This window comes from Lissotriton vulgaris, chromosome 2_1 (genome assembly GCF_964263255.1).
Source record: "Lissotriton vulgaris chromosome 2_1, aLisVul1.2, whole genome shotgun sequence".
In the NCBI taxonomy this organism is placed as follows: domain Eukaryota; kingdom Metazoa; phylum Chordata; class Amphibia; order Caudata; family Salamandridae; genus Lissotriton; species Lissotriton vulgaris.
In genome coordinates this window covers 1,099,219,240-1,099,245,862 of record NC_141687.1, presented here as the reverse complement: position 1 = coordinate 1,099,245,862, position 26,623 = coordinate 1,099,219,240, and the positions used below count along the sequence as shown (strand labels likewise).

The window sequence follows — 26,623 nt, the reverse complement described above, 5'->3', positions numbered from 1 at the left end:
CTTGCTGTGTCTTCCCAGTGGCTAGGCATGGTCTGCTCTTCGGTGGGCCGGGTGTGGACGTTGTTTGATGCCTTTTTGATTTGTAAGCATAAATCCGTCAGCATGGCCGGGAGAGTTGCTAATTTGTCCACAATTGGGCTGCACCCGCAGGTTCGATGCTCTACTGACGTATGATCAAGAGTGCTCTCCAGCGTTTTATTCAGATTCCCCAGCTTGCCGTCAATTGCTACAACATAGACAGCCAGCGTGTTCAGAAGGGTTCGTTGCAAGTCCATTTTATCAGTCTGATATTGCAGGGCCTCCAATAGGAGTTTCACAGTTTTAAGTAAGCTTGCCCAAGCATTGCTGTGATCGGTGCCTTGCATATCCACTTTAGGGCTTCCAGCCTCGTTGCTGATTTTGCCGCTTGTGTCTGTTGTTGGTATCTCTCCTTGGTTTGCAAGCAGTGCCTCCCACCCGTCCTCGTCTAGGTAAGATTGTTGATCTGGTTCTTCTTTGTCATTCGATATACTGATTTGGGGCATCGCCGGGTCGCGTTGTTGTTGTGTTGAGATGTAGCAAGCTCCATCTTCTGAGCCTTGCTTGTCCCTTAAGCTCTCAGAAGGTCCCCTTTCTGCCTTTAGGTCATCCGTGTTTGCTTCCAGGGTTCCCTCTGCAGGATCGGGTTTGAGTCCAGACCGTAAGATTACTGTTGGGTTGTCTAGTTCACAGATGGCTAATGGCTCTAGTGATGCGCAATTTCCACCGTTTTTTTTATGTTGGTTGGTGGGCCTGTGTGTTGAGGCCATTGTGTTGTTGTGGGCTTTCGCAGGGTTGCGGTTGTTGTTACTTGATACTTCACTATTATTTACTTGTTCTTCCCTTGCTCCATAGATCTCAATCCCGTTTCCCCTGTCTTGCGCACATGTTGGTAAATCCTCGGAGTGCGGTTCAGTGAGCTCTCTCTCTGGGGTTTTGAAATTCCATTTTACGGCGACTGCTGGGCCGTATGTAGTTGTTGTTGGGCTGTCTGACCCTTGCCTTTCCCTCTTTCCTCCTTGGGCGGTAGACCCTTCAATCCCTTCCTCCTTACAACGATCCTCTTGTCTTGAGGGCAGGAGAGGTGTTGGTAGACCCTCAGGTGCCATGGGACATGAGAGCAGGGTGTCACCTGCATTTTTAAGAAAACAGAATTTAGTATCAATTTTTGGCTGGAATAGATGGCGTTTTGCTGTTTGAGTCCCTGGTGCTGGATTGCTTAGCCTCACAAAGTCATATAGAATTTCAATTATGGTGTTATCCTCCTGTGTAACAGGTCACGACTTGACCTGTGGTTGTCCCTCTATGCCATCCGGGGTCTTCAACTTCCTTTTCCGCCTCACAGTTTTGTTCGCAGCTTCTTTGGGACCCCCGCGTACACGTCCTGATCTCATGCTTCAAGTTTTTTTGGGGAGAATTTTTCGGACTGTTCGATCTCTTTTAAATTTTAGACTATGTTGTACAGTTTAAGGTGTTTACGGTATTTTTCTTTATCTTTATGCATGATCAGCGGCGTTTTAGGGGCTTTTGTGGGCTTTGTAGGCTGCTGTGGGTTATGCTGCTTAAGTTGCTTGCGCCTTGTGACTCACTTTCACTAACAGTGCTCACAGTGCTTTAATTAGGCGCTAAAGTCACTAAAATTGCTAAGAGCAGTCATGCCCCACAAAAGACCTGCTCACAGGTTGTCCGCAAATATCCACTCACTGCACTGGACAGTGTCCTACGACTCCAGCGATGAGAAGCTACAGCTATCCCTCACACGGAAGCACAAGTTGCTCCTACACCTCTCCCGGCCGCCGCTCGCCTCCTGCCGCACTGAATGGCAACCGCAGGTCCAACCGCTACTCACAACTCATGGAAGGGGCTTGGCTGGCGCTGGGGCGGGCTGAGGCAGAGTGTCCACTTTTGCTTTGCTGGCTCCCCAATTCCCGCGTCTGCTGCTGCAACTGATTGGACAGTGGTGTATATGGAGGGTCCTGCCCGTTGCCACTGCCGTGCCTGTGCTTGACCCCCGGGATGCTCCCGAGATGCCTCCCAGCGGCTCCTGCCGCTACTAGGCTCCCGCCGCTACCCGGCCGTTCCCGCTTTTTGGGGCGCTGCGGTACTCCGCCCTGCCCTGTGTTCCCGCTCCGTACTCCAGGCACTCCGCGGGTAGCAGGGGGGGGAGGGGGCGGGAAGCGAGCAAGACACCAGACGCCAGCCAGGGAGCCGCTTCGCCCAAGTTGCAGAGGGGGGAGACGAGGAGATCAAGGCTGGTCAGAGCGGTGGCCCCAGCGCGTCCACTCAGCGCGTCCACTCACTTCGCTCCACTCTGCAGTGCGGCACTCCGGAACAGGAAACGCTATGGTCCACTCTATGGTCAGGGGATACAGCACTACACATCCAAACAATCTAAATTCTACTACCAGTGTTTGAGAGGACGGACTTTGCAGCCCACCAGTACTGTGCAAAGTGTATGTAAGCAAGGAGAAATGCTCCTGGAATACCCCTGACGCTGTAGGGGACCTCGCTCGGATCCCCGCCGCTTCCGGGCTGTTCCCGAGCTGTCCGAGTGCTCCCGCGGCTCCTGCCTGCCGCTGCAGAGAGCCTCGCAGCGGCTCCAACCGCTACCGGGCCGCTCCCGCTTTTTACCCGCCGCGGTCTCTTGTGGTAGTGTGGCTGCGGACTGTGCCGCTGCCGGAGAGACTGGAGATCTCAGCGACTTCTGACGACCCCGGCGCCCACGCTCTGCATTCCACGGGGGGGGGCAGGGAATGAGCAAGTCACCACCAGAAAACAGCTCGCACCAGGGGAGAGGCGGAGGGGCCGAAGACGGTCAAAGCCGTGGCAAGCATAACTGCCTCCCAGCGCGCGCGTCCTCCAGCACAGCTCAGCACAGCTCTCTGTGATCTCTGATTATTTTCGGTGATAATTGTCAATGACACCTATTAAGCATTGGAGTTACCCACAGGACACGCGGGTCAGTTTAGAAAGAGACGCCGTAATCTTAACACATTGATGTCTGTCTGAAAGATGGGATTCAAAATAATTTTAGTACCAAGACAACATTTTAAACCTTGATTTGGGTATAGAAGAGAATTTTATGATCCAGTGTTTCGGAGACCAAGGCCACTTCCGAAGGAATCAGAAGGTAACTATCAATTTTTGAAGATTTTTAGGGTGTGGTCTATCACACCCAACACTGATGTTTCAATGTTCTGGTCCTCACTGAACCCTGACTGGTAGTCACCAACAAAATGGTTTTCTTGCAGATCATTCTTGAGATGAGATACAACACAGTTTTCCATTATTTATCAGGAGAACTGGTAGCCCGATAATGGCAGTTTGCATCAGCAGTTTTTTTCTTTAAATGAGAAGTTTCACATGTCCAATTTTCAGTAGGTCAGGCACACAACCGTGTTCAAATGTCGCTGGGGCGGCTCCATCGTAATGATGGAGGAGAGTCGCCCCCACCCCTGCTGAAACCCAGCATAGGCAAATGCCAAAAATAAAATGATAATAAAACATTTTTACAATTTTATTTTTTTGTCCCGAAGGCTGGAACAGCGAGCTGAGGGAGGGCGTGGCCACCTACACTAACGCTGCAGTTGAAGAACTAGGGAGTGGTGTGCTTTACCAAGGGCTCATGACAGTTTGCCGTCCCTCTGATGACGGCCAACCAGTCATGCGCACTTGGCCTTTCTCCACCTATATGCGTTGTACAGCGGGGTGGAGAAACCAACACAGACTCCCTGTCTATGTCGGAGCGCAGAACCGAGGAGCTCAGACCAATCCCAGCACTGCACACATGTTGAGAATAATATCGGGAGCTGGGAGCCAGCGCAGTGTGCAGCAGTTCCTGGACATTCGGGCGACGATGGTCGGGAGGAAGGCACCGGCTGTCTGTGCAGATCAGTGCATTTTTCTTTGTAATTCTTTTTTTCCTCCCCTCCCCCCGCTCCACCACTTTGCAATACGAGTGGCCGCTCCTGTAATGATTCATTGTAGTTGAAAGCCAAAGAAATTGGCTGAATTACTGATGTGTCTGCAGCATGGCTGGGGGGTTTTGTTTGATGGTATCTTTGAGAAAATCATCTATAACTATATTGAAATTAGACCAAAAGTTTTCTAGGTTACAGTAATGTCAGGAGTATCTAAAGAAGATAAGGAGCAGGATCCTTGCCTCTCCAGAGGTTACGGAAGTGAATAGCTTTGGACAGCATGCTTTCTTTTCTTGCAAGTTGCTCTTTTAGTTTTCAGTATGTTACTGGAAAATCATGTGGTTTCCATCAATTTACCTTCCATGCCTCCTAAATATTATTTTTTGTCACCATTATCAAAGTTCCAGATTTTTTCACCCTATGACCTTTCAGATTAAAAAGGTGCCATTCTGTTGAGAGAGGAAGATGTCAGGTTGATATTGAGCGACGTGTTGGAACAAGGTGAGTAGAACCTTCTTCAACTTTGTTAAACAAAGTGAAATTTGCACGTGGATCGCCCTAAAGATCAGTAGATAGCACTGAACACAATAAACGCCCTCAAGCATCCATCTAGCTGCAAGTTGTGTGTTATGAAATAAGTATAAAATACAGGCTGGGGTGAAAAGCCAACCAAAATAGAGGAGCATTGCCTCAAGTGCAGTGTCTCACCAATAACTTTGCTAGTCGCCCTATTAAATAGGGCTCCAAATTGTGGTCCCTTATTATTATCGACCTAAATCTCCACTTTGATAGGTTAGAGTCTCTGGCCATCAGTGGTTTTTTGGCCGATTTAGAGGCTTTGCAGTTGACCCAGCTTATTTCTCAGCCTACACACGTGGCCGGCCACACCCTTGATCCGTTTTTTACCACTCTCTCTGATGTTCGGATTGTGGCGGTTGATCCTGTGATATGGTCTGACCACTATCTGGTGTCTGCTTGGCTTCCCCTCCCTGCTAATCCCACTATACCGCCTCCTTTGCGGATACCCCGGCGTCACTGGAACAAACTTAGGTTAGAGGACCTTCACCGCATTTTGGGTGCTGAGCCATTAGGTCCCCTGCTGAATACCACCTCGGGCTATGACCGGTTCTGTAACTGGATTACCAGGGCGCTGGACGTCCTGGTACCCATCATCCCCAGCAAGTCCAGTCCCCGGCAGGCTAGCCCTTGGTATGACAGCGCGCTGCGTGCAATGAAGTCCTCTTGCAGACGGGCGGAAAGGGTGTGGCGTAAGTCGTACGATGCCGACAAGAAATCCATCTACCTGGCCTTAGTTAAGCTTTACCATCGAGCTATATGCAGGGCCCGGGCGGCGTTTTACGCAGCCGAATTTCGAAATAGCCTTAACCCGACTAAAACCATCTTTAAGACCATAAAAGACTTAATGGCAAAGAGAGTTCCCCCACAGTTGGACAGTTCCACTGCCCACTGTGAAGCCCTAGCCACCTTCTTTTTGGATAAAGTCAGGAAGATCTATCTGGCGTTTCCAAGCACACTGTCTCCTGCGATTCCCTGGAGCGGCTCTAGCAGCTGTCCATCGCTGCACTCCCTTCCTACCATCTCCAATGAGGAGTTCGCAAAGTGGGCCCTGCGAGTCAAGTCTGGATCGCCTGCAGACCCGGTAAGATCTGCTCTTTTCAGGGACGTTGCTTTTCAGGGCCGCACAGCAGTGTGCTCCCTGATTAACCTCTCCCTAACCTCTGGCCTGGTCCCTGCCAAATGGAAGCAAGCGGTGGTTTCCCCGATCCTAAAAAAACCATCTTTGGATCCATCGAGACCTGAAAACTACCGCCCTATATCTTTGCTCCCTTGGCCGGCCAAGGTTATGGAGGCCCATGTAAATCGGGCCCTCACGGAGCATATGACCCTTGTGAATGTCCTGGATCCCACGCAGAATGGGTTTCGTGCTGGCCACAGCACCGAGACGGCCCTTCTGGCAATGGTTGAGCATTTGCGAAGTGTGCTCGATGCAGGTCAAACGGCAGCGCTTATTTTACTAGACCTGAGCGCTGCCTTTGACACTGTCTCCCATCGCATCTTGCTACACCGCCTGCAGGACATTGGCATTTGTGGTTCAGCTCTGCAGTGGTTCCGCTCCTTCCTCAGTGATCGCTCCTTCTGCGTTGCCACCCCTCCTTTTCAGTCCAAGTACCATCCTTTGGACCTGGGGGTCCCTCAGGGCTCCTCGCTGAGTCCCACGCTTTTTAATCTGTACGTGCAGCCGCTGGCTGAGGTCGTCAGGCAATGGGGCCTTACCATGGTCTCCTATGCTGACGACACTCAGTTGGCGGTTACGATCAGCGGGGATGCCAAGCAGGATGCCCTCAGGTTCCGAAGTGGACTGAGAGAGGTGGCCAGCTGGATGAATAACAACTGTCTCCAGCTGAACGCGTCAAAAACAGAGGTGATGATCGTTGGAAGGGAAGCGGACCACTGGGGGGACGAATGGTGGCCTCCAGAGCTGGGATCAGCGCCGGCCCCTGTCCTGGAACTCAGGAATCTCGGAGTATGGCTTGACCACACGCTAAGCTTTGTGACTCATACAAAGAGAGTGGCGGCCTGCTGTTTTGGAGTACTACGCGGGCTAAGACCCCTGCTGCGATTCTTCGATGCTCCTACAAGACAGCTGGTCATTCAAGCAATGATCATCTCGCGGTTGGATTACGCCAGTTCTCTCCTTTTAGGAGCGAACCAAGCCGAGATTCTCCGTTTACAACGAGTCCAGAACGCGGCGGCTAGGGCGGTGGTTGGTCTGCCTCGAACCTGCCCCACCTCTAACACCCTGCGGTCCTTGCACTGGCTCCCGATATGCAAGCGTATCCAATTCAAGGCTCTCTGCCTGGTTTTTAAAATTCTGAGAGAGTTGGCACCCGGAATACTGAATACACTGATCTCTCCCTATGTTCCTACCCGCTCACTACGATCCCTTGGACAGTCCTTGGTGGTCGTCCCCCGCTTCAGACTTAGTCGGATGGGGGGTCGCTCCTTCCGCGTGAAAGCCGCAACCCTTTGGAATGCGCTCCCCTTGGAAATCCGCCTTTCGAATGACCTAATGTCTTTCCGTAGGGCCCTGAAAACCTTCCTGTTTTAATTGTTTCTAGCTTTTACTGTTTGCTTTTTGTTACCGGACCTAGTGTTGTGTTGTGTTTACCTTTCCCTGCGCCAGGACGCTCCTTCGCTGGAGCAGCTGTGCGCATTAAAATGCAACTAACATAACATAACATAACATCTCTGGAATTAATAAAGGAGTAATTAATTTCTCGATCCGATTTATTTCGTTTGGAAAAAAATACCTCATTGATATTTTAAGGTAAGAAGGTTTTCTGTTTTGTAACCAGTAGATGGCAGCGTTGCTTCACCTATTTTTTTTTAACCCCTTCGAGGCTAATGACGAGCTGGGCTCGACATGGCGCTTACCTGCCGTGCGCGGATGACAAGGCCAGCTCGTCATAAAATAATGAAGAATAATAAAACCCAGCGCAGGACGGGAAAACGCCTAGCAGCCATGGGGTTAAAATATATTTTTTAAGGGGAGCCGTCCTCTAACTACCCTCCACTTCATCCCTTAACTTGTTTTACCTTTGCGCTTCAATTGGTGGGCGGGCCAACCGCCCCATTAATTCAAATTCCTTTCTCTTTCAAATATAATATATATATTATTTACATTTTTCTAGAAATATATACAAAGCTACGTATATTAATATATATGTATTATGTATCATTGTACCCGTCACTCCTCGGTTTAAACGTAACCACTTACTCACACTTACCGGTTTTCTTGGAATGTCTTACTTTGTTTTTGTTTTACTGCTATTTTGGGGCCAGTTTTTTTTTTGGGGGGGGGCAATGTATTACGTCATCATACCACGTATTTACATTTCCTTTCCACAGCATCAAGACACCATCCCTCTCAGGATTCGGGTGACAATATACACATTACTAATTTGGAAAGGTTCCGTCTCAGGCTCCAGGGGATAACGAGCAAATTACTAACGTGGAAACTGGAAAGGTTGTTATGTAAAAGTAAAACACTAACATAAACCACGGGGACACAGTTCCCGCACTCTGCACGGGGGAAGAGATGGGTAAGACGAGAAAAGAGGCGGGAGCCAGGAACTGCGAAAGACGAATGGAATATTAACAAGGACACTTGAAAACTGAAGAGACAAAGATGCAGAAGTAAAACCACAAGAAGAGACAGCGCGGAAAGCGAAAAAGACGTGGAAGCTGAGGAAATAAAAAGGAAAGCAGAGGTGAGAGTGGGGAATGATGAATGGATAAGAAGGGAGATGAGGGCACTCACTATTGGGGAAGCAGGGGCTGGGGGGGATTGATGGTAAACAATGATCCACAAAAAAAATGTTGAGTCATATGCTTGAATTAATCACGCGCCTTCTAACTCACCTTATTTAGCCCATTAGCCTCTCCACACGTAGAACAGCCATATAGAAATCTGACTTAGTACTGCCCTGACTAGAACAGCCCCGACAGAAATTCCAGGCTATGCCTTCTCTAGACGGGATCAGAATCAACCGCAGAGAGGTGTTGGCTTTGTTGGGATACTCCATGAGGTGCATCGCCAGTCCTATGGTACAGCGAGCACAAGACCCACATCAGTGTATACCTGTCGCACCAGGGTCATCTCGTTTAGAAAAAAACTAAAATAAATACAGAGATAGGCGGAGAAGGACAGGGGAGGTTGAAGGGAAGGTCGAGGAGGGATGAACATTTGAGCTGTGGGGCAAAGCCAAGGATGGAAAAAGTGCAAAATGAGAAGGGAGGAGATAGTCTGAAGACAGAGACGGGGGTGCCGAGAAGATGGCCAAGGAAGGATATAAGAAAAGCGGAGGGAGACGGGAAGCTGAAGGGAAAGGGACAAGGGAAGCATAGAGGATTACGGCGACGCATGATGAACCGAGGAGAGACAGGAGTTTAAAAGAGAGGACAGGAGCTGCGGAAAAAGATGTAGATATGTGAGGGTAGAATGATGACGGCCAAGGAGAGTCAGGTGAGGCAAGAGAATGTGATGGAGATGGAAGAAGGTTTAAACCCCACAGATAAGCAGAGACAGCAATGGAGAGGAGGACAAAATAAGGAAAAGAAAATGGAGAGCTTTGTTGAGATAGACAAGGACTAATGTTGAAGAAGCTGTATCCCTGAATCAATTTTTCACAAAAACATTCCACCGCGTTTAGCCCGGCCATGCCCTACCAGGTTGCTGGGTAGGAAAGGCTACTGTGCCACTGCTATTTTTTAGGTCTCGTCCTAGGACGAGACTATTGAGGCAAAGCTAAGAGCTAAATTAAGCTCTCAAAAATGCGGATTTCCAGAAGTGCATGCGTCCCATGCACCAGAGGCGCAACTAGAGCCAAATTTCGGGGGGGGCTAATAAAAAATTTCGGGGGGGCTGAACCTTTCATTAGTAGGCAGCGTGGGGCTGCAGGGGCTCTTAGAAGGGGTGAAACAACTGCAAGGCCTAATTAACATTTAAATGGTCTTGTAACGACCTGTGAAACGTTCGGGTGCGGCTCTGTGTGTGCCCGGGATCTGTCTCATCCCGGGCTGCCACACACGACGGGGGGGGCTGAAGCCCAGTGAGTTCAATGGGTGTTGCGCGCCTGCCGTGCACGCGCTTCTATTCGTCTGCCTGCCTCGCATCACCACATCAAAGCCAGCCATCTGTTGCTTCCCCAGCATGGTGCCGCCAGCAGCTTCACTTCAAAGGGATCCGCTCCGCTCCCTGCTGCATCAAAGGCTTTCATTTCGCAGCCGCGTTTATTTACTTTCATTTCGCGGCTGCGTTTTTTCTGCCCCGGTTAGGCTCGTTTTTACTGGTTTCTCCCAGCGTCAGTCACCAGTCTACTTAGCGGAAGTTAAAGAGCAACCACTAGTTACGGACTTTACCAGGTGGGCACCCAAAGTATTAGTCAACTTTATCTTCATCTCTACAGAGATGCCATGTGGGTCTATAGGGGTCTTTGTGCCTACAAATACAATATGTCATCACTATAATTCCAAGCACCCTACTGAGCCATACTCGTGTCAAAGCGCAGCAATCCTGCAGTGATACAACAGGAGCAAAAACACACACACACACACACACACTTCCAGAGTTAGTACACCAAAGCATACATAGAGCCTGGATAGCCTCAACAGCACAGTGCTCTAAAGTATAAAGCGCTATACAACTGCTATATTAAAAAAACACACCTGAATACCAGAGGTGGGTTTTGTGGCGGAGCGACACCCGTAGTTTGAAGCGCTATACGAACGCTAATTTGCAAACACCTTCAAAAACAGGGCTAGGTTTTGTAGCGGAGCCACCCCCAGTAGTTTCAAGCGCTATACGAATGCTAATTTACAAACATCTTGAATAACACTGGTAGGTTTTGTGGCGGAGCTACACCAGTAGTTTCAAGCGCTATACGGACCCTAATTTACAAACACCTTGAATATCCGAGGTAAGTTTTGTGGTGAGGAGAGATGGTACTGTTCAAGCATCTTCTCTAATATACGGTACACATCTTCTATGCGCTTTAAATCACTTCTGCACTCCAAACTACAAAGAACGCGTTGCCGTCCTATTTTCCATATGATTGACAGAGAGGCAAACAATTATCTTTGGAGCTTCAGCTGTGCATCTAATCTCGAGCCAGTACATCAATCAAACCCAAGACAGGCAGACGGACGAGGTGCTTCTCAAATGCAAACAGGACGTGGGAGGGGCGTGGGGGGTGACACCTTTGTATCTCTTAACATCACATAGGGTGGATTAAGCATAGGTCCTGTTCCTTAGGAGCAGCGCCTAAATGCATGTGTTTGAGATGCAAATCCCCTTCAGTCTGTTCCTCCCCGTGGAACTGAATGAAGAATGACAGCACCTTGTCTATTTCATAATCTTCATAATCACCCATCAAATGGTGTGTCTTTAGTGGTTTGCCATGACCACCGGATGCTAAAACATTTGGGTGCTGTCATGAGTATGATTAATCGGCACTTCCGTTAAAAGTTGTGGATAAGTGATTTCACAGCACATCAGTGCCACAACTCGGTTAAGACGTTTTTAACCCAGCATTAGTTAGAAAAACAATTTTTTGCTTCTTTCAACTGAAAGGAAATAATAAACAAGCACTGACAAAAGCAACCACTTTTTTTTTAATTCACCTACTCTGCACACAGAAACCTTATACCGCCTTAAGTTTGATGTAGCATTCACTGTCGAAATCGAAGTTCTGAGAGTTCCTTGTTAATGAGATGCTAGCCAAAATCTGGATTTAAATGCACTGACCTTACTGTTTGTTGTCAGTTTCATTTTGGCTCCTCGCATTGCCCCCTCCCTTCTCGGCCAGCCATTTGATACTGTGTACGTTCTTAACTTTCAAAAACAGTTAAATTAAAATTTAATTTGGGACGGGGGTTAATACCCCTTTTTAGGGCACCGAGGGCTTAGTGGAACTCGCATCCTTCTGTAGCTTGTGGTCTGACCAGATTATGTGCCATAATTACCACGAACTACGCGGAAGTCACCTTAATACCATCACTTAGCGCTTTATAAAACTCCATTAATAAATACGTGAATAACATTTGGTATCTGCTCCTCGTACCGGTATCAGAGTTAACACCCAGTCTACTGTTCTGGAATGGCAGGGTGCCCTACACACGCCTCCAAACCTCGAGTTGGACTCATATAATTCATGTTTTCCACGAAACACATGCATGCCTACAGGGGTTCGAGGGTTGCTGTGGGATCCCCAACATGTTCTGCCATGCAGCATCAACTCACTCTCTCTCTCACGCACCAACGCGCTCTCTCCCTCTCTCACACATGCATGCACGCACACATGCACGCGCTCTCTCTCTGTCTCCCTCTCCTCCTCTCTCTCTCTCTCTCACACACACACACAGGCATGCACGCTCTCCCTTTCTCACAGGCACGCTCTCTCGCACTCACACACACGCATACTCACACATGCAGGCTCTCTGCTTTCTCTCTCTCCCCCCTCTCTCACTCACATGCACGCTCTCTCACACACACACACACACACACACAGACACGCACATTCTCTCACTCACACGCACGCACAAACACATACACTCTCTCTCTCTCTTTCACACACACCCATGCACACATGCACGCTCTCTCCCTCTCTCACACATACACACGCACACGATCTTTCTCTCTCTCCCCCTCTCTCTCGCGCACACACACACACACAGGCACTCACGCACACATGCATTCTCTCCCTTTCTTTGGTGTGTAGTGCCGAGGCACCATCGATTCCTGCTACGCGCTGTAAGTAATTCATTGGTGCTTTTATTATTTTACAAGGACCCCTTGGTCCCTGCCAGGCCTCCAGCACTGGTGGCGTGGTGGGGGTAGTTCAGTGCTTTAAATGGGAAAAAATAAGTGCAGGTACTCATTAAAATGTGCAAGCGGTGTAGTGAGTGGGCGGAGCTTGGGGCGGGGCTAAGGGCAGGACATGATGATACTTAACGACTTCTATATTAGTTGCAGCACACACCAAAACACATGATAAATGGGTTTATATAAACTAAGCAGGTTAACTCATTACACAAAATGAAAGAGAAAGGCAATAATAGATTAACATTTCCTTTTTTTGCAATAGTTGCACCTTCTTAATGCCATACTGTTATTTGCTGTTGTTTAGCACAATACTATATATTTTTTAGCAAGTGAGTAGGAAGAAACTGAAAATATCCCCACTTCGAACCAAAGCTCTTATGGCGCCAAGCAAATCATCATGACCCTCCACAGAAGATATTTCTAGTCTCTTCCATCGATCTATCCATTCATCCTTTCATCCAACCATTTACCTGCTGATGTTCACCATTTACCGTTTACATTCTGTTGTCTATTCAGTTTTTCATCCATTATTCAGTTGATTTTCACCATTCCGTCTGTCCACCCTTCATATCCAAACCTATCCATCCTTCCTTAAACCTATCCATTAATCTTTTCACTCATCCATCTCTTTATCCACCTTTTCACTCATCCATCAATCCTTTCGCTCATCTATCCATCAACCCTTTCACTCCTTAATACCATCCACCCTTTCATTCCATCCACCCTTTCACCCAATCCATCCTTTCACTCATCCATCATCCACCCTTTCATCCATCCTCTACCTTTCATTCATCCATCCAATATTTAACTTATCCACCCATCATCGGCCCTTATATCCAATCATCCACCCTCTTTCACCCATCCATTCACTCATCAATCCATTCATCTGCACATCCACCCTGGCTCACACATCCACCCATCCACTCACTCCTTCACCAACCCTCCCTACTACGCTATTTATGAACCTTTGTCGCAGAGCAGACATGTACACACAAAGGGCCACCCATTTTCTTTAAAATACCTCCAGAGAGTTTCTTGATTCTTTCTCTCTCATTTTTTTCTTTAAAAAAACAGGCTTACAAATGCAGGCAAACAGACAAACATAAGCAGACACACAAAAGATTTCGATATGTTAAAAGCCATGTTATACTCTTCAGTATGGCATTTTTAATTGCCACTGCCAGGGGATTGCCAGGATTCCTTTGTTCACGCAAATGCAGAGGATAGTGTGAATGTGTTGACAGCACAGGGCCAGAATGGACCCCAGAGCTGCCAAGGTTTCAGATTGCTATGTGTGACATTTTCATTGTAATAATGAGTGACATTACAATGATATGAGTGACACTTTCTCACTAGCAAAATGAGGGAATCGTATAAATATAAAAAAATGGCACATTTGAGTCGAGCTGCTAATGTTTCTGATTGCGTATGTGTGAATTTTTCATCGATTCAGTGGATTTACGAGAGTCAGGCAACAACTAGATGTGTAACACTTAGAGGGGCACATTATAGCGAGCATAACCATGGTATGAAGTCAATGGAAGTAGACAAATATCAGAAATTGCACTGATTTGAGCAACAAGGAAGTCAAACTCGGCAGCTGGTGCTTTTGAAGCTATTATTTAATTTCAATAAAAATCAGCACCCTCCACCCCAACCTCAGCTTCAGGTGCGGCCAAACCACATATAACAAAGGGATCTCTGTGACAAAAACAGCAACTCACTGAGCTATCTACATACAATACAGTACAATACAATATGCCTTTTTGAAGGCACTTTAACCATCAACGCTACTTAATGGTCATAGTGCAAACTGTCAGTAGAGAAAACTCTGACTTCTCGACAGCGGCAACAATAATCCCATGAGTTATCTCTGATTTAGCAAGTCTAACTGTGCTGAGAAAATAAAGGGTGCTGCTTTGTAGTGTCACTGTCAAGCAGAGATGGTAAACACTTTGCACTACTAATAAATCAGCAAAACTGCTAGTTTAGACAAAACGTAGCGCATATTCCGCCCAGACAGACAACTCTAGTGTGCCCATTTGCAAGGCCCCCTGCCGTGCTGGAGCCCCATAATCATTTTCGTAACAAACATTTTAAATGTCAGCTGCAGGAGAATATGAAATTATCTCTTTACAGCTGTCAGAACGATCCACCGAGGAGCTGCTGACCTGGCACCGCATGTATCTCTAGCCTGTCTCTTCTTCAGGGAGTCCTGCTGCAGTGTCTCTGCCCTCTGCTGCCACCATGAGACTCACAATGGCGTGGTGAGTCTGGGGCAGAGGTCAGGAGGAGGTGTGCAGGTGATGGATTCTCGAACACCGGCCTCCTCCTTCAACTCCATGCAGCAGGGGATTTTAATGGGTGCACTGGCACTCACCGGCTGGCAGGCAGGAAAGGCAATATTCTGCCACAGCCTGGGCATATAAGAAACAGACCTTGAGGCATTTGGCGTTAGGAAGGTGGGCGCCTCAGTGCAGAAAACAGTTAGATTAGTGCTCCAGGGGCCTCTTCGATTGCATTGTCTGGGCATTAACCCTCAGATCAAGAGAAAGGACGTGTGAAATTCCGCCGCCCTTTTTTATGATAACATTTCTTATGTTCAATGTGTTCCCCTGCACTGACTTTTCACTTTTCACTACCTGAAGTGCTGCGCTTTGAAAATCACACGCGCGCACACTAGCAGGTAAAATGAATCTCCACACAGCTCTGTCAAGCACAGCATGACGGCGAGCATCGGACATTATTTAAAAGAGCCCTGCTGAATAGCTCAGCTGGGGCTCTGATGGGCGGGAGGGGGCTGCAGAAGCGGAGACTCGGCTGACAGTGACATGTCCCACTCCGGCTCAACAGCACAGCCACGAGCAGACCTTTTCATGAGTACCGGTACTCTCCTCGGGCAGTAGAGAAGTGTCGGTACTCAAAGTGATAAATTTAGGAAGTGCCGGTACTCAGTACCGGTGAGTGCCGGCCCATTTAAAGCACTGGGGTAGTTACAGTAAGACCTTCACTGGTGCTTTTAGCTTCACTGTGGTATGATACAAGGACCCCTTTGCTCCCTTTCAGGCCTCCAGCACTGGTGGCGTGGTGGTGGCAGTGTGCAGTGCCGAAGCACTTTTGACTTCTGCTATGCATGGTAAGGCATTCATTGGTGCTCACTGCTTTCAATAGGGCCATGGCTTGACAGCAGGCAGGCCTTTGCTCCCTGTCAAGTCTCCAGCTGTGGTGGTGCATCATTCATTCCAGCTGCTCAGGGCTGGTGCCTGTTAATGATTCTCCTGCAGCTGCGGAGTCAGCAGTGGGAGCGGTTGTGAAAGGCTAGGGTGGTGTGTGTGCGTTCCCTCGCACCTTCTCCTGCTCTACTCCCGCTTGTCCCTCGTGTGTATATTACAGAAGCCCGAAAAACGCAGCATTTGAAATACCTAAAACACAAAAAGATTGCATGAGAACCGGTGCCTCGGGGCGCCTTTCCTCTCATTGATTGGATATACCCGCTCTCCCTACAACTCTCTCTCTCTTTCACGCACACAAGCTCCCTCTCTCCCTCTCTTTCACACACGCATGCCCGCACACATGCACGCTCTCTCTCTCTCTCACACACACGCATACTCACACATGCAGGCTCTGCTCTCTTTCTCTCCCCTCTCATACACATGCACTCTCTCTCTCACACACACTCATAGGCACGCACACATGCACATTCTCTCTCTCTCTCACACACACACGCGCACAAACACATGCACTCTCTCTCTCTTTCACACACACACACACACACACACACACACACACACACCCATGCACGGACACATGCGCGCTCTCGCTCTCTCACACGCATGCACACACATGAACGCTCTCTCGCTCTCTCACACACAGACATATACACACCCATGCACACGCACTTTCTCTCTCGCCCTCGCGCACACACACAGGCACTCACGCACACATGCATTATCTCGCTTTCTTTGGTGTGTATTGCCGAAGCACCATTGATTCCTGCTATGGACGGTAAGTCATTCATTGGTGCTTTTATTATGATACAAGGACCTCTTGCTGCCTTCCAGGCCTCCAGCACTGGTGGCATGGTGGGGGTAGTGTGTGGTGTGCAGTGCAGAAGCACCATTGACTCCTGCTGATTACAGTAAGACCTTCACTGGTGCTTTTAGCTTGACTGTGGTATAATACAAGGACCCCTTTGCTCCCTTTCAGGCCTCCAATACTGGTGATGTGGTGGTGGCAGTGTGCAGTGCCGAAGCACTTTTGACTTCTGCTATGCATGGTAAGGCATTCACGAGCATGGCAGTGCCTAATCTGAACACCTTCACTGCTGTCTCTAGGAGTACTGAAACACTGCTGTGAATAGTCACAGTATGTTCGTGAGTACAACCACACATACAACCCACACACACAACCACACCCATCCACACACAACTGCACCCACACACCACACACAACCACACACACAACTACACACACAACTACACACAGCCATACACACACAACTACACACAGCCACACAACTACACACAGCCACACAACTACACACAGCCACACACACACACAACTACACACAGCCACACACACACAAACACACAACCACACACAAGCACACATACAACCACAACCACAACCACACAAACACAACCACAACCACAACTACACACAACCACACCCAACCACACACACAACCACACCATCCGTGCACACTTTCACCGGGCACTGACACCATCAGTCATAAGTGCACGCTTTCACCAGGCACAAACAACACCAGCCGTCAGTAAACGCTTTCACCGGGCACACACCACCAGAAGTCAGTGCACGCTTTCACCAGGTACACACACACCACCAGCCGTCAGTGCACGCTTTCACCAGGCACACACACACCACCAGCCGTCAGGGCACGCTTTCACCAGGTACTCACCACCAGCCGTCAGTGCACGCTTTCACCAGGCACACACACCACTAGCCGTCAGTGCACGCTTCCATCAGGCACACACACCATCAGCCAGCAGTGCACACTTCCACCAGGCACACACCACCAGCCGGCAGTGCGCACTTCCACCAGGCACACACACCACCAGCCATCAGTGCACACATCAATTGTTAACGCATCCACAATTAACTATTGTAGCAATCGCAGTACGGCGCACTTTACTTTTAAACATATTCAAATAAAGCGCAGCAGGCCACCATTGCTACAAAAAAAACACACATTGTTTTGGCCTACAATTTATAGACTTTGGTTGCAATTGGTGTTGCAATATTTATCAATGTCAATAGCTCAAACTTAATTAATGCGAGACCTATTGCATTGCAAATGCTTGTATACACTCTGAGCACTCCACAGCATTCAGAGATAAAGTAGTACACATTATAAATATCAGCATTTTACCTTAGGAACATAGCTAAGGTGTTACATTTGTGGGAGGTGCTGTCTGACTGAATAACATTTAGCAAACATTAACGGACACTTCCCAATTTGGCAGCAGCGTGCATAGTCTTCTTAAAAAAATTATACCAATGTAGCAGCACAAACAGCATATACCTCATATAAACCACATGTCATTATTTCAATACCACCAAATCGAAGAAAATTCATTGTTATGTCCACACCCCGCCCTTTTTTTTAAATAAACAAACAAAAAAATGGACAAAAATGACTTTCCCCCTTTCTTTTACTCTACTTCAGATTCTTCTAGTTTAATCACATTCATAAATGATTATTTATATTTTAAATCTATTTTAAAGTGCCAAAAGAAAATTTGTAACACCTACATACCTTTAAGTCCTACATTGTTTATCTACCATTGATAGCGCTGTTCTCCCCAACATCATCCAAGGTTGATAGATTTTACTCCTAATTTTTGCATATCCTGTTTACTCTAGCTGTAGAACCACTCAGTTTGTCTATAGAACCTTTCTGGCGCATACCCTATGCATCTTTTGGATCCATTGGGAAACTTTGGGAACCACATCAGACTTCTAGTTGGCCAGTATCACCAACCAAACTGGAAATAAAAACCATCTGACGTTGCCTAATGGTCGTTTCACCAGTGGATATCATAATACCAAATACAGCCACACAGAAATCGGGAGGGAGATTATGCTGTAGCTTTTGGCTGATCTCAACAGAAAATATGCTTCCAGATTTTTTTTTTTTTTTTTAAAAGGGCGTATGTAAACATAACATACAGCCAATCCCCATTAGACTGCTTACATCTGAAGCAAGTTGGTTCTACCCCTGGATACATTTTAAGGATTTTTGCTGGGTTATAGTATAGTATCCGTTTGGTGTAGATGCGCCATCCTTCTCAAGTTACCGCTCTGGTACCCTTATAACACACTCGATTATATAACATCCACTGGGTAAAATCTAAGCAGCAACTTGTAGAGGCTTCTATTGACCGTACAAGATGAGCAACCATTGCCTCGTTATTTGGATGAAGTAATCTATACCTATTCCCTACCCCTTGTACTCTGGAGCTAAAATAAGCTTTCCCCAGACTATCTGCTAGGATTTCTTTTCCCATTACATATACAGAGCAGAAGTGTTTGATTTGTGCGAAGCTGAATAAAGAGGCATTAAGATTGGTGTAAAAATTCGCTAATCTCTGCCATTGCACAAATTCACTGCTGTGGAAAAAAATCTGCCAGCCTACAGAGTCCCAAACGTGAATACTAAGAACAATTACCAACAGACAAGCGTAGACCCAGGTGGGTACAGTCTGCCGATTTCAACTAGGGATAAAACCATGAGATCTTGTATTCCTCCCATACTTTATGAAACCGATCTAAATTAACATGGGGAGGCTTGTATCTAGATTTTTTGAGTAGCCTCGGGATCTTTAGAAAGGGTGTAATCCTTATCTCCGATTCCTTTACACGACCTGCAAATATAAATTGGCTTAATGTGAGCTTGCGGAGAATGATTTAGATAGGTAGTCGAGTAAAGACCCATTATAGTACATTTTTATATTCAGAAGGGCTAAACCCCCTCCACCTAATCTAACTGCAGGGCTTGGATTTTCAGTCTGGGTCTTTACTCATGCTTATGTAAAAAGTCTTATTTCTATATTAACTGCTTCAAAGAAAGTCTGTGCAACCTTAAGCAAAATATTCACAAATATGAAAAGAAATAGAGGGAGGATACACATTTTGATAAGAGCCACTTGACCCATATTAGATAAAGGAAGATTTTGCCATTGATTTAAAAGTTTACGCACTTTGTAAAAAGTTGTCTTAAAATAAAGCTGACATAAATCCTCTATTTTAGATGTCACGAAAATACTTAAGACACCTTATTGGTGTGATGGAACAATGTACCTTAACCCCTTCGACGCTCATGACGGAGCAGTTCCGTCATGACCACGCCCGTTCTTAAGAACGTTCAGCACAGAGCAAAAATTCGCGCCGCGCTTATGTGGTTAATGGATACTGGTAGTACCTCTGGGGAACAATTAAGAAGTAGAGCCACTGTTTTTGCGTAATTGATCTTATACCCTCCAATTTCCGTGTATTCACTAATTTGAGCAAAATCGCGTGCAATATTGGTTTTGTCTGCTGCCAAACAAAGGGCCATCTAATTTGTGAAAAGCTTAAACTTCACTGCTTCTGCTACAGGGCCTCAAATAGTCTGCTCATGTCTGAGGGCACAAGCCAGGAGTTCTATAAATAATAAAAATATAATAGGGGACAGCCCTGGAGAATCCCACTGCTAATCGAAATTGACCCTCCTCACTCTCTATAAACTATTGTGGATGCATTGGCATTGAAACATAATTCATTATTACCTATATAAATTTAGGCGATAGGCAAATTTGGTTAGCACATTTCACTGGGCCCTATTGAAGGCCAACTATGCATCTAAAATTAGGGTTGCTGCTTTAGTCTTATACACAGTGAGAACGTTCATCGCTTGAATTAAGTAGTGTGTGTTTATAGATATACTGCTCCCTTGAAGAAATTCATTCTAATCCCGATGTATGACAATAGGAACCACTTGTCCGAGTCTATTTGCCAAGATCTTGAAAAACAAAATGAACAGTCTGAGTTGAGTAACCCTTCTAAGATATTATTATATAGAGCAACTGGAAATGTACTCAATTGGGGTGCTAACCACTTATACATTTCTGCGGAAATCACATTGGTCCCACAAGCTTTCACCACAGGAGATCCCTTTACAGCCTGAGCAACTTCTGCTAAGGTAATTGGACCAACCAATGCGTCCCCTGCTCTGCTGTTATGGAGCACATGTTAAACCCTTCTAGTCATCTTTTAACCGTGTCAGTAGATGTATTTTGTGAATCTCGGTAGTCTTGTATAGTGATTGAAAAATACATCAGCTATCTCTTGTGGAAGAGATACCAGTTTGGCCAAAGTGGAGTCGTGGATCAGCTCAATGCAATTTGTGTTGGCTATCCCTTTTGTTGAGCATGCTAGGTATTTACCTATGTGTTCATTCTCTGTGTATCTCTTCTGTAGGACTGAGTTGTGAATTAAGATCTCTCGAGAAGTAAAGTGGTTCTGCAGATTGTATTTAGCTTGGGCCAGGTCAGGCTTGGACTTTCTCGTAGGGGAGATTAAATACATTGCTATTGCCTGATTATATGTTAATTATAACTGTCGATTTTAATTTTTTCCCCACTTCCTCTAGTTGGATCAAAAGGCTATCGCCTCTCAAGAAAAAAAAAAAAGCTTTAAGCGCACCCCATACGTCAAACCTAGAGGCCATGTCTATACTGCGCTCTAGAAAGTCCTCTAAAGCCTGTCATATATGACATCCATTGCTCATTAGTGATTAAAGATCTGTCTATAGTCCATCTCGTCTGACCAAGTTGCTGGTCAGAAAAGAGTAGCTTACCGTAATGACAGCATGTCTGAGAAAGGGTTTGCTATTATTTCTGAACGAGCTCATAAGAGAGCACGTGAAAGCAGCAAAAAAATCAAGTTGAGAAAATAAATGAAATCTTTCAGAACTTCAGGTATATATCAGGTTCTTTGGATGACCACTTCGCCAAAAAATCTATAAAAGCGAACTCCAGAATCAGAATATGTAGCAATTTACTTGATTTCAATTTCTCCTGTATTTTGTTGCCCCAAGAGGAGTCTAAAGCCAGATTGGGATGAATATCACAAACACCCTCTATTACAGAGAAACCAGACTCAATCCTCGCAAAATCATAGAGATTTTAGAGTCTCAGGAGAACCCTCTATTGGGCCATAAAAGCTCACAAAGTTCATCAGTTCGGTAAAAATCCTCCTTTAGACCTAAATCCATCTCACACTAAAATCTCTGTGGGCTGTAACTGTTTTGCATTGAAAATCTTTTACCGCCAGAATGGCCACATTCTAATAGCAGCATTTGACGAAGCATAAAATTCATGTTTAATGTACACAGGAACTTTCCCCGGAGAAGCTCCATTTTTATAATGCGGATCTTGTAAAAAAAAAGTTATATTCGTCTGAAGCAAATCAAACTATGTGAGCATTCCCCCCACTGCGTCTCTCTGGTATTGAAGCCAGTGACATTCAATAAAAGAATTTTCAACTGCTTATGGGCCGGCGCTAGTGACCCCGAAGCTAAACGGCCGCACGTTAGTGCAGGTCTGCTGGTCGGGGCCCATATCCGATCAAAATCCTACATTTCTCCTAGCCATCCTGTGACATGAAACTGCGATTTCGGACCCCCTGAATGAACTGAATACGACGATGTGAGTGCAGCCGCAATAGCGGATATTTTAGACCCAGAACGCAAGTATTAACAAACCAGCGACAAAAAGCAGCTCTCAAGGACTGCTGATCAAACGCAGAGCCTGTCGGAGGTAAAAGCTGCCGGCACAGCAACAGGACGTAGGCGCCGAGTGTTACAGGAGGTACGTTTCAGCGGAGGTATGCATCGACCGGCAAAGCGCAGTGTCCATAACCTGGTGAAGGATACTGCGTGTTCAGAGTCCAAACAAAGTTGCGTCAGGAGCGCCCAATGGAACTGCCGAGACGATAGTCGCAAGGCGTCGAAGCGCAGGTAGTCGCTTCATCCGCTATGCATTTGGGACAGTGCATGAAACCGTTGTGTGTGCCAAACGCCAGCATCGGCTAACTGCCCGCCCCTGCGGCCCAGGTAGGGGAGCACGTTGGAGGTGTGGGGATAGTGCAGGCCATTGCCGGGTGCCAGTTATCAGCTGCGCAAACCAGATTTTGTGTGTCACAGGAGCGCTGATACTAACACAATTGACTGTCTGCAAGCCTCTCAGTCCCTAAACGTTGAGCTGCACAACGGGTGGCTGATGGGCTGTGGCCTGGATAATCTATGCATTGAGAGCACCCGCCATTTGGGCCTGTGATATCTCCAGCGTGAGGGTGCGCTTGAAATACTTGCGTAATGACACAGGTGATGTGAGGAGCGGACAGTCCACTAATGTGCAGTGAAAGAGCCCTAACGGCGCCCAGGCAATTGCGGATTTGGCTGTGAATGTTGGCGACTTGGGGAATTATGACTGATACGCATGTTGGGCGCGTGGTGTGAGGACACTGCGCCCATATCCTGCAAAACCCTCTGGACATAACGAGCCTAAGACAGGTGCCCTGATTGGCGAGGAGTTAATGCTCGACGATCTGTTGCCAACGTATAACGGATATCAGAGCAAAGTGACGCAAGGCTGCAGATGGAACGCAATGTAGGGAGGCCCTTTAGCTTCTGGAAGCGTTGCATAATCCTGAGCCAGCTGAGGTTAAGTAGAATATTCTTGTCACAACGCGAAGAGAACACGCTGAACATCGCCTACCTGACCCCTAACACTTGCGGGGGTAGCATGATCGTAGTTGGAGCTCCCCTCCTGACAACCAGGGATAGCGGTGTAGTGTGGAGCTCAGCTGTAAACACAGGGTGTGAAGATGGGCAAGCCGGACAAACAGCTACAGTCCAAGCTCTGGTTTGACTCCAAACGACTAAAAAAAGTCGCAGACGCAGGCTGCATCAGACACTGAGACGGACCTAGAAGCTGGCAGCAGCAGCAAACTGGAATGTATGATGCTGGTCATGCAACAAAACCTACATACAATCGACAGCAAAATCGATAACCTAAATCTACGCATGGATACTCTGACAGCAAAACTAGACAAGCAAGGCATTCGTTTAACGGAGGCGGAACAGCGCATCTATTGCAGAGGGTTATACTATTCATTTCGACACGCCAGGCATTCTTCATTCGTTTGTGCAACACTACAAAACCATGTATAGCAGTAGAAAAACAGCAGCAGACGAAGACATAGCACAATACTGAGAAGATATAGCCTTGGTGTGGTTGTCGCAAGGATAACAAGATTTCCTGATGCACCCACTTACGGTAGATGAAATACGTGACGCCATAATTGCTCTGCCTAATGGCAAGACTACAGGTACAGATGGACTACCAGCGGAATTTTACAAAGAGTACATCGGCATACTGGTGCCCTATCTCCACTAAATGTACAAGGAAGCATACGAACAGCAACGACTTCCAGACACGTTCGTGAAGCGCTGATTATAGCCCTACTGAAACCAGGGAAGGCGCCAGATAGCTGCGAATCTTATAGGCCTCTGTCACTCATGAACACAGACATAAAGATTTTAGCAAAAGTACTGGCAACCAGGCTGCGATTGCTGTTGCCTGTCATGGTGCTACCCGACCACTCGCGGTTTATCCCAACTCGCTCCACGGCACATAATCTTAGGACGCTCTTTGGAGTAATGCACCTTCTAGAACCTTCACTACCGGCAGCGGCGTTCCGACTGGACGCCGCAAAGGCATTGGATTATATTTCTCGGAGGTATACGTTCGCAGTGCTACACTGTATAGGAGTGCCATACATTAATACCAATTGGATCAAGTTGTTGTACATGGATCCAGTGGCACGTGTGCGTATTAACGGGCACACGTCTGACACATTCCAAATACGGAATGGGATTAGGCAGGGTTGCCCCTCTCGCCTTTATTATTTGCAGGGGTGTTGGAGCCGCTGGCCTGTATTTTGAGGTAACGACATGCACAGGCGGCACTGCATTTCCACCAGCGGCCACTGGCGGTATCCATGTCCGCAGACGACATGATTGTGTATGTTCGCGAGCCAGCGGTGTATCTAGAACAGCTCTTTAGGGAGTATGTCCGGTTTGAGTGGCATTCGGGTCTTGGAATCAATTGGAATATGTTGGTTGTGCTCTCTTTGACAGAATGCACCATGCAGGTTGAATTAGAATATCCACTAGAATGGAGTACAGATCAAGTAAAATACTTGTGTATTTGGATTCATAAAGACCCGCAGGTCGGTAAACGGACAAATTATGGCACAGCAATATCTCGACTTGAGGAGCAAATATCCCAATGTATCCGGAAACCGTTAACATTTGCTGATAGAGTTGCTTTAATCAAAATGGTAGTCCTCCCAAAATTCTTTTATTTATTTGTGACTATTCCCATTAAATTAACGCAACATTTTTTTACTACACTTCTGGGGGAAGGTCACGGTTGCATTAACAGAAATGGCGGGTGAACGAATAGAATGTCATATGAACATTTGTTGGTTAGGAAATGTGCTCAAATTAAAGCGGTCAATCAACAATTAGTGGCCATAGCGTTAATCCTGGCGAAACACAGGGTCTCCCTTCACTGGAGTGGCAGACCTGCGCCTAAACAAGTTCTTTGGTTAAGGGATATAGCATATTGTCGGGACCAACTTACCTGTTATGCTGAAGAACTGCCTAGTGCCTCACGGCCACGTGACATTTGGGGTCCATTCACTGAATATATGTTGACTAAAACGGGTGACTAATGGCATTCTATATGATGTTAATACACCTACTACATGTCCCTACCATGATATATGTTTCCCTATCATTCCAGAACTGAGTGACGCTGTATCAATTTGCTGCTGTGTATTCTGTAACAATGTGCAAAGGCTGATGTTTTTTTATGGTCGTTATACTGTGAAAATCAATAAATAAAATATATATATTTTTAAACTGCCTATGGGCCATGGATTAAACTGAAATAAACGAAAATGGACTACTCTTCTACTTCTAAATGAACACACTAACCTAGCTGTGTGGCTGAATTTCTTTTGTTTTTGCCCTTTCACCCCCTCTTAACCTTTCCCTAATCCACCCTTTGCCGGTGCCCTTCCTACCCTCCCCCCTGCTCCCTCTTCCTCAGGGCCCATCCCACCTTGATTTCCCGAGTGCAGCACCCATCCTCCATCTTACCTATGTGCCTCCCACTACATCATGCCTATCCTACTATCTCCCACATTCCTTCCTCTGCCTCTCCTCACCCCTTTAGAGGAGTGTCTTGGAATGGCACTCCCTGACTGTCTAAAAGAATGATTTCCCAAAGGAGAGAGGCTAATTAGTGCTTGTAGTAAGAGGCGGTTTCAAGGACTATAAACAGTGTGTGAAAGATAAGAAGATTCTACTAAAAAGGAACTGAATTTTACAGAAGGCTTGTGATTTTTTTGGCAGAAACAGTTAAAAAGAGTTGTGGTTATTTTCAACTGTAGCGATCGAGCAGCTGAGGAATGTGTATCAAGAGCGATTTTGGGACTAATGATTTAATAAAAAAATGGTTAATTTGTTGTATGGAGTAACATCGTTTAGCACGTATTAAAAGAAAAAGACAGTTGAGCTAATGTTTAAACTTGAAGCGGCGCGTGGAATTTACCTCATGTGCAGTATCACGCGGAAACATCAGCAACCATCTGTGACGTTATCATCCAAATGTCGATGCTGATGATCTACGCTTTAGAGCAGTAACGTGCCGTGAACCACTCGGCAAGCGTAATCTTAACGTACCGCCATGTTGGTTTATTGCGGAGCAGATTAGTGCGACTTGCTGCGAGGAGACAAGCTGCAAAGACGTGCTGTGTGGTGGCAAGTTGTGAAGACGCACTATGAGGAGACAAGCTGATAAGCAGCACTGGAGACAAGCTGATAAGCGGCACCGGACACAAACTGATAAGCGGTACCGGTATTTTCCTCCTCGACTTTGTGTGGTTAAGTAGCTGATAAGCGGCACCGGTATGATTGTTCATTTTTGGACTAAGTCCTTGGCAGCATGTTTCCAGTGAAAGCGGCACCGGTATTTTCATCCTTGACATTGTGTGTATTATTGTGGGGTTTCAACGCTCCTGGAACGATTTTTCTGACGTAAGAGCACCATGCTGTTTTTCAGTGCAAATAATCCACAGAGGACAATGACATATCTAGAAAAACTTGGGTGTGTCTCCGGTGTGTTCATTTGATTCTCTATCGTCGGGG

The 26,623-nt window shown here is 46.7% G+C and overlaps 1 protein-coding gene across 1 annotated transcript in view; it reads right to left on the bottom strand.

The window, feature by feature from the left end:
* The window catches only part of TBCEL (tubulin folding cofactor E like), a 233,275-nt gene that overhangs the window by 174,709 nt on the left and 31,943 nt on the right, over positions 1–26,623 (bottom strand). The window lies entirely within an intron of this gene.